A 10,000-nucleotide genomic window follows, 5' to 3' on the forward strand; every position below is an offset into this window, starting at 1 on the left:
GCACTTTTCGTTTGAGACTAGGACATACATGTAGTGCAACCCAAGGAAACCAGGCGACGCCGCCACAATCTGCGCCTGACAGACAAAGATAACCGTTCACAAGGAGCCTTGTTATTTCGCACCAAGTCTTTTGCGGGCATAGTTTCTTTCTTTGACATGTATATCTGTATGAAGGTCGGCTTTGCTCTGCCATCGCAGCCTCCCTTCTTTGCTTTTCTCACTGTACCAACAGACATGTCATAGACTTTGGTTTTTTTTTCATTAATTCTTTTCCTGTGGGTGTGGTGTGCCTCCGCACCCCCCAATCTGTTCCAAGGCCTTGTTTTCTCTCGCTCGCCAAAACACTTTGTCTGTTTTCACAGCCAGTCTACCGGCCTAGACCCAACTGTGCGATATTTCAGAGCCGGCAACAGAGCATGGAAAGTCCGCCAGATTTACCCTTAAATGCTCATAAATGACTTCCAGGCACTCTTCGGAAGGTCTTTTATTTCAAAAGAAGGTCCTTCCTTGAGGGAGCACTTCTTCGGCCACTTTGCAAGTGCAACCGCTGCCAGCAAAAGTTCTGAAAATCGAGTTCCCGAAAATCTCCGGGTACCCCGCCAACCCCCAGCCACCCGAATCGCAAGTGTCAATTCGGCGGGTTGCCTGCCGGTAGTCCTTCCGAAAATGAGGCGCCAAATCGCCGCAACGGCCATTTTTCATTTCGGCATCGGGACTTCCGACGGCAACTGATTAACTAGCCCGGGGACTAGAGCGGCAGCAAATGCAACGTGCCCTCTTGGCGGGAGCAACTTGACCGCCCCCGTGGGGAAAGGTCAACTCGGGGCCCGGGAAAGTCGCCGAGTCCGACCCCATACACTTCCATGAGTTGGGGGTTTTGGCCTTCCCGGCCCAAGGCTCGCCTTATTTCGGCCTGCACTTTCGGAAAAGGGTGCATTCCTTTTGGTTAATGATTTCACCAGCCCGGGTCTTAGCCTCTGCCCCGACGGCTAAGTCTTTTGGTTAATGATTTCCTGCGGCTGGGACTACCCTTTCCCCCGCCCTGCAGGCACCCGGGTCGGGAGGCCGTCGGGGGCACTTTCCGGGGCAAATCCGGACCCTTACGCAAGGGAGAGTGCGCCCCCCGCCTCGGCCGGGGGTCAGGCTGCCGCCTATTAAGCCCGACAGAAAACCCGAAAAATGGACGAAAATGGGAAAAAATCCCCATCCGAAAAAGGCTTAAAAGTCGGTTGGGCGGCAGCTAGGGTCGGTCTCTGCAGACCTGGAGGCTCGGGTGGACTCTTGGAATAAACGTCCAAGTCCCGACTTGCCACCTCCTACTACTGTGCAGATACCCCGCCAACCCCCAGCCACCCGAATGACAAGCGTCCGATCAGCGGGACGAATTTGACAACTCTGGCCGGACCTCTGGAACTCCATCCCGGGTAACCGGGGCAAATTTTTCCGCTTGATCGCCCTTCCACTGGTTAACCATTTGCCCTTTCGGACTTAGTCTCTGGACATTATTCGACGGATTTTCTGGTTAACCATTTGCCCTTTCGGACTTAGTCTCTGGGCATTATTTTCGACTTTTTGGTTAATGATTTCATACTTTTTACTTACTTTTGCCCTTTTTGGTTAATGATTACTCTGCTTACTGGTTAACCATTTGCCCTTTCGGACTTAGTCTCTGGACATTATTTTCGAGTTTTTGGTTAATGATTTCACACTTTTAACATATTTTTGCGCTTTTTGGTTAATGATTACTCTGCTTACTGGTTAACCATTTGCCCTTTCGGACTTAGTCTCTGGACATTATTTTCGACTTTTTGGTTAATGATTTCACACTTTTTACTTACTTTTGCGATTTTTGGTTAATGATTTCACACTTTTAACATATTTTTGCGCTTTTTGGTTAATGATTACTCTGCTTACTGGTTAACCATTTGCCCTTTCGGACTTAGTCTCTGGAGATTATTTTCGACTTTTTGGTTAATGATTTCACACTTTTAACTTAATTTTGTGCTTTTTGGTTAATGATTTCACACTTTTTACTTACTTTTGCGATTTTTGGTTAATGATTACTCTGCTTACTGGTTAACCATTTGCCCTTTCGGACTTAGTCTCTGGACATTATTTTCGAGTTTTTGGTTAATGATTTCACACTTTTAACATATTTTTGCGCTTTTTGGTTAATGATTACTCTGCTTACTGGTTAACCATTTGCCCTTTCGGACTTAGTCTCTGGAGATTATTTTCGACTTTTTGGTTAATGATTTCACACTTTTTACTTACTTTTGCGCTTTTTGGTTACTGATTTCACACTTTTTACATATTTTTGCGCTTTTTGGTTAATGATTACTCTGCTTACTGGTTAATTATTTGCCCTTTCGGACTTAGTCTCTGCACATTATTTTCGAGTTTTTGGTTAATGATTTCACACTTTTAACATATTTTTGCGCTTTTTGGTTAATGATTACTCTGCTTACTGGTTAACCATTTGCCCTTTCGGACTTAGTCTCTGGAGATTATTTTCGAGTTTTTGGTTAATGATTTCACACTTTTTACTTACTTTTGCGCTTTTTGGTTACTGATTTCACACTTTTTACATATTTTTGCGCTTTTTGGTTAATGATTACTCTGCTTACTGGTTAATTATTTGCCCTTTCGGACTTAGTCTCTGCACATTATTTTCGAGTTTTTGGTTAATGATTTCACACTTTTAACATATTTTTGCGCTTTTTGGTTAATGATTACTCTGCTTACTGGTTAACCATTTGCCCTTTCGGACTTAGTCTCTGGAGATTATTTTCGACTTTTTGGTTAATGATTTCACACTTTTAACTTAATTTTGTGCTTTTTGGTTAATGATTTCACACTTTTTACTTACTTTTGCGATTTTTGGTTAATGATTACTCTGCTTACTGGTTAACCATTTGCCCTTTCGAACTTAGTCTCTGGACATTATTTTCGAGTTTTTGGTTAATGATTTCACACTTTTAACATATTTTTGCGCTTTTTGGTTAATGATTACTCTGCTTACTGGTTAATTATTTGCCCTTTCGGACTTAGTCTCTGCACATTATTTTCGAGTTTTTGGTTAATGATTTCACACTTTTAACATATTTTTGCGCTTTTTGGTTACTGATTTCATACTTTTTACTTACTTTTGCGCCTTTTGGTTAATGATTACTCTGCTTACTGGTTAACCATTTGCCCTTTCGGACTTAGTCTCTGGACATTATTTTCGAGTTTTTGGTTAATGATTTCACACTTTTTACTTACTTTTGCGATTTTTGGTTAATGATTACTCTGCTTACTGGTTAACCATTTGCCCTTTCGGACTTAGTCTCTGGACATTATTTTCGGGTTTTTGGTTAATGATTTCACACTTTTTACTTACTTTTGCGATTTTTGGTTAATGATTACTCTGCTTACTGGTTAACCATTTGCCCTTTCGGACTTAGTCTCTGGACATTGTTTTCGACATTTTGGTTAATGATTTCACACTTTTAACTTAATTTTGTGCTTTTTGGTTAATGATTTCATACTTTTTACTTACTTTTGCGATTTTTGGTTAATGATTTCATACTTTTTACTTACTTTTGCGATTTTTGGTTAATGATTTCATACTTTTTACTTACTTTTGCCCTTTTTGGTTAATGATTTCATACTTTTTACTTACTTTTGCGATTTTTGGTTCATGATTACTCTGCTTACTGGTTAACCATTTGCCCTTTCGGACTTGGTCTCTGGACATTATTTTCGACTTTTTGGTTAATGATTTCACACTTTTAACTTAATTTTGTGCTTTTTGGTTAATGATTTCATACTTTTTACTTACTTTTGCCCTTTTTGGTTAATGATTACTCTGCTTACTGGTTAACCATTTGCCCTTTCGGACTTAGTCTCTGCACATTATTTTCGAGTTTTTGGTTAATGATTTCACACTTTTAACATATTTTTGCGATTTTTGGTTAATGATTACTCTGCTTACTGGTTAACCATTTGCCCTTTCGGACTTAGTCTCTGGAGATTATTTTCGACTTTTTGGTTAATGATTTCACACTTTTAACTTAATTTTGTGCTTTTTGGTTAATGATTTCACACTTTTTACTTACTTTTGCGATTTTTGGTTAATGATTACTCTGCTTACTGGTTAACCATTTGCCCTTTCGAACTTAGTCTCTGGACATTATTTTCGAGTTTTTGGTTAATGATTTCACACTTTTAACATATTTTTGCGCTTTTTGGTTAATGATTACTCTGCTTACTGGTTAATTATTTGCCCTTTCGGACTTAGTCTCTGCACATTATTTTCGAGTTTTTGGTTAATGATTTCACACTTTTAACATATTTTTGCGCTTTTTGGTTACTGATTTCATACTTTTTACTTACTTTTGCGCCTTTTGGTTAATGATTACTCTGCTTACTGGTTAACCATTTGCCCTTTCGGACTTAGTCTCTGGACATTATTTTCGAGTTTTTGGTTAATGATTTCACACTTTTTACTTACTTTTGCGATTTTTGGTTAATGATTACTCTGCTTACTGGTTAACCATTTGCCCTTTCGGACTTAGTCTCTGGACATTATTTTCGGGTTTTTGGTTAATGATTTCACACTTTTTACTTACTTTTGCGATTTTTGGTTAATGATTACTCTGCTTACTGGTTAACCATTTGCCCTTTCGGACTTAGTCTCTGGACATTGTTTTCGACATTTTGGTTAATGATTTCACACTTTTAACTTAATTTTGTGCTTTTTGGTTAATGATTTCATACTTTTTACTTACTTTTGCGATTTTTGGTTAATGATTTCATACTTTTTACTTACTTTTGCGATTTTTGGTTAATGATTTCATACTTTTTACTTACTTTTGCCCTTTTTGGTTAATGATTTCATACTTTTTACTTACTTTTGCGATTTTTGGTTCATGATTACTCTGCTTACTGGTTAACCATTTGCCCTTTCGGACTTGGTCTCTGGACATTATTTTCGACTTTTTGGTTAATGATTTCACACTTTTAACTTAATTTTGTGCTTTTTGGTTAATGATTTCATACTTTTTACTTACTTTTGCCCTTTTTGGTTAATGATTACTCTGCTTACTGGTTAACCATTTGCCCTTTCGGACTTAGTCTCTGCACATTATTTTCGAGTTTTTGGTTAATGATTTCACACTTTTAACATATTTTTGCGATTTTTGGTTAATGATTACTCTGCTTACTGGTTAACCATTTGCCCTTTCGGACTTAGTCTCTGGAGATTATTTTCGACTTTTTGGTTAATGATTTCACACTTTTAACTTAATTTTGTGCTTTTTGGTTAATGATTTCACACTTTTTACTTACTTTTGCGATTTTTGGTTAATGATTACTCTGCTTACTGGTTAACCATTTGCCCTTTCGAACTTAGTCTCTGGACATTATTTTCGAGTTTTTGGTTAATGATTTCACACTTTTAACATATTTTTGCGCTTTTTGGTTAATGATTACTCTGCTTACTGGTTAATTATTTGCCCTTTCGGACTTAGTCTCTGCACATTATTTTCGAGTTTTTGGTTAATGATTTCACACTTTTAACATATTTTTGCGCTTTTTGGTTACTGATTTCATACTTTTTACTTACTTTTGCGCCTTTTGGTTAATGATTACTCTGCTTACTGGTTAACCATTTGCCCTTTCGGACTTAGTCTCTGGACATTATTTTCGAGTTTTTGGTTAATGATTTCACACTTTTTACTTACTTTTGCGATTTTTGGTTAATGATTACTCTGCTTACTGGTTAACCATTTGCCCTTTCGGACTTAGTCTCTGGACATTATTTTCGGGTTTTTGGTTAATGATTTCACACTTTTTACTTACTTTTGCGCTTTTTGGTTACTGATTTCACACTTTTTACATATTTTTGCGCTTTTTGGTTAATGATTACTCTGCTTACTGGTTAATTATTTGCCCTTTCGGACTTAGTCTCTGCACATTATTTTCGAGTTTTTGGTTAATGATTTCACACTTTTAACATATTTTTGCGCTTTTTGGTTACTGATTTCATACTTTTTACTTACTTTTGCGCCTTTTGGTTAATGATTACTCTGCTTACTGGTTAACCATTTGCCCTTTCGGACTTAGTCTCTGGACATTATTTTCGAGTTTTTGGTTAATGATTTCACACTTTTTACTTACTTTTGCGATTTTTGGTTAATGATTACTCTGCTTACTGGTTAACCATTTGCCCTTTCGGACTTAGTCTCTGGACATTATTTTCGGGTTTTTGGTTAATGATTTCACACTTTTTACTTACTTTTGCGATTTTTGGTTAATGATTACTCTGCTTACTGGTTAACCATTTGCCCTTTCGGACTTAGTCTCTGGACATTGTTTTCGACATTTTGGTTAATGATTTCACACTTTTAACTTAATTTTGTGCTTTTTGGTTAATGATTTCATACTTTTTACTTACTTTTGCGATTTTTGGTTAATGATTTCATACTTTTTACTTACTTTTGCGATTTTTGGTTAATGATTTCATACTTTTTACTTACTTTTGCCCTTTTTGGTTAATGATTTCATACTTTTTACTTACTTTTGCGATTTTTGGTTCATGATTACTCTGCTTACTGGTTAACCATTTGCCCTTTCGGACTTGGTCTCTGGACATTATTTTCGACTTTTTGGTTAATGATTTCACACTTTTAACTTAATTTTGTGCTTTTTGGTTAATGATTTCATACTTTTTACTTACTTTTGCCCTTTTTGGTTAATGATTACTCTGCTTACTGGTTAACCATTTGCCCTTTCGGACTTAGTCTCTGCACATTATTTTCGAGTTTTTGGTTAATGATTTCACACTTTTAACATATTTTTGCGATTTTTGGTTAATGATTACTCTGCTTACTGGTTAACCATTTGCCCTTTCGGACTTAGTCTCTGGAGATTATTTTCGACTTTTTGGTTAATGATTTCACACTTTTAACATATTTTTGCGCTTTTTGGTTACTGATTTCATACTTTTTACTTACTTTTGCGCCTTTTGGTTAATGATTACTCTGCTTACTGGTTAACCATTTGCCCTTTCGGACTTAGTCTCTGGAGATTATTTTCGAGTTTTTGGTTAATGATTTCACACTTTTTACTTACTTTTGCGATTTTTGGTTAATGATTACTCTGCTTACTGGTTAACCATTTGCCCTTTTGGACTTAGTCTCTGGAGATTATTTTCGACTTTTTGGTTAATGATTTCACACTTTTTACTTACTTTTGCGATTTTTGGTTAATGATTTCACACTTTTTACTTACTTTTGCGATTTTTGGTTAATGATTACTCTGCTTACTGGTTAACCATTTGCCCTTTCGGACTTAGTCTCTGGAGATTATTTTCGACTTTTTGGTTAATGATTTCACACTTTTTACTTACTTTTGCGATTTTTGGTTAATGATTTCATACTTTTTACTTACTTTTGCGCCTTTTGGTTAATGATTACTCTGCTTACTGGTTAACCATTTGCCCTTTCGGACTTAGTCTCTGGAGATTATTTTCGAGTTTTTGGTTAATGATTTCACACTTTTTACTTACTTTTGCGATTTTTGGTTAATGATTACTCTGCTTACTGGTTAACCATTTGCCCTTTTGGACTTAGTCTCTGGAGATTATTTTCGACTTTTTGGTTAATGATTTCACACTTTTTACTTACTTTTGCGATTTTTGGTTAATGATTTCACACTTTTTACTTACTTTTGCGATTTTTGGTTAATGATTACTCTGCTTACTGGTTAACCATTTGCCCTTTCGGACTTAGTCTCTGGAGATTATTTTCGAGTTTTTGGTTAATGATTTCACACTTTTTACTTACTTTTGCGATTTTTGGTTAATGATTACTCTGCTTACTGGTTAACCATTTGCCCTTTTGGACTTAGTCTCTGGAGATTATTTTCGACTTTTTGGTTAATGATTTCACACTTTTTACTTACTTTTGCGATTTTTGGTTAATGATTTCACACTTTTTACTTACTTTTGCGATTTTTGGTTAATGATTACTCTGCTTACTGGTTAACCATTTGCCCTTTCGGACTTAGTCTCTGGAGATTATTTTCGACTTTTTGGTTAATGATTTCACACTTTTTACTTACTTTTGCGATTTTTGGTTAATGATTTCACACTTTTTACTTACTTTTGCGATTTTTGGTTAATGATTACTCTGCTTACTGGTTAACCATTTGCCCTTTCGGACTTGGTCTCTGGACATTATTTTCGAGTTTTTGGTTAATGATTTCACACTTTTTACTTACTTTTGCGATTTTTGGTTAATGATTACTCTGCTTACTGGTTAACCATTTGCCCTTTCGGACTTAGTCTCTGGAGATTATTTTCGAGTTTTTGGTTAATGATTTCACACTTTTTACTTACTTTTGCGATTTTTGGTTAATGATTACTCTGCTTACTGGTTAACCATTTGCCCTTTCGGACTTAGTCTCTGCACATTATTTTCGAGTTTTTGGTTAATGATTTCACACTTTTAACATATTTTTGCGCTTTTTGGTTAATGATTACTCTGCTTACTGGTTAACCATTTGCCCTTTTGGACTTAGTCTCTGGACATTATTTTCGAGTTTTTGGTTAATGATTTCACACTTTTTACTTACTTTTGCGATTTTTGGTTAATGATTTCACACTTTTTACTTACTTTTGCGATTTTTGGTTAATGATTACTCTGCTTACTGGTTAACCATTTGCCCTTTCGGACTTAGTCTCTGGAGATTATTTTCGAGTTTTTGGTTAATGATTTCACACTTTTTACTTACTTTTGCGATTTTTGGTTAATGATTTCACACTTTTTACTTACTTTTGCGATTTTTGGTTAATGATGACTCTGCTTACTGGTTAACCATTTGCCCTTTCGGACTTAGTCTCTGCACATTATTTTCGAGTTTTTGGTTAATGATTTCACACTTTTTACTTACTTTTGCGATTTTTGGTTAATGATTTCATACTTTTTACTTACTTTTGCGATTTTTGGTTAATGATTACTCTGCTTACTGGTTAACCATTTGCCCTTTCGGACTTGGTCTCTGGACATTATTTTCGAGTTTTTGGTTAATGATTTCACACTTTTAACATAATTTTGCGCTTTTTGGTTAATGATTACTCTGCTTGCTTGTTACTGATTTCCCCTTTCGGACTTGATCTCTGGCCGTTCTTTTCGACCTTTTTGGATAAGGTTTCCACACTCTGAAATTATTTTGGGCTCACTGATTAGGCGAGATCAAGGGGGCATGCCTGGGCACTTTGGGCTCAGTTTGGGAAGGCGGCGTCCGTGTGCTCCTCCGCCCTTCCCGCACTTGCGGCTAGGTTTGCCAAACTGCGCTGACCCGCAGCCCTGCCTTTTTGCCCACGGCACGGAACGACTCAAGTCTGGCTCCGTTCCAGGCCGTTGCCTCCGGCTGCCCGCCGTCCGGCCGGCCTGGGACGTACCCCGGCTGACGGCGCCGGAGGCCCTCTAGCAGCCACCGGTGCCGCGGGCCAATGGGTCCGGGCGTTCCGGAGCTATCGGTGGGGAAGTGCTCTCCCCTTTTCCTGACGCCGTTCGCCCGAGCAGAGGTGCAGCCTGACGGGACTGCTGTCGCCTTCCGCGGCGCACCGGCCCCTTTCACCTGCCGTCGACCGCGCGGAGCTCGGACCTCCCTCCCCGAAGTTATGGCCCCGGCGCCGGAGGGTGCCCGGGGCCGGGCATTCAGCGGGGTGAGTCTTCACCTTCCCGGTCAGCCTGCGGGGTCGGTGCGCCGGCACTCGACGCCGGAGGGTCCCCTCTTTCCGTAGAGCCCCGCCCGGTGCCGATCGGCCGGCGGATTGCGGAGCGAACCGCGCCTGACCGACGGGCCTCGGAAACCCGTTGCAGTCGACGGGGGGGGAACCGGACAGCGGGACGAGGTGCCGATTCCACCCGCAGATTCGATCCCGAAATCCCGCGGGATTCGGCGGTCCGACCCGACAGATTCAAACGTCGCCCGGGCGGCCCCCAGCGGT

This window comes from Heterodontus francisci, unplaced genomic scaffold (assembly GCF_036365525.1).
Source record: "Heterodontus francisci isolate sHetFra1 unplaced genomic scaffold, sHetFra1.hap1 HAP1_SCAFFOLD_1364, whole genome shotgun sequence".
Taxonomy (NCBI): domain Eukaryota; kingdom Metazoa; phylum Chordata; class Chondrichthyes; order Heterodontiformes; family Heterodontidae; genus Heterodontus; species Heterodontus francisci.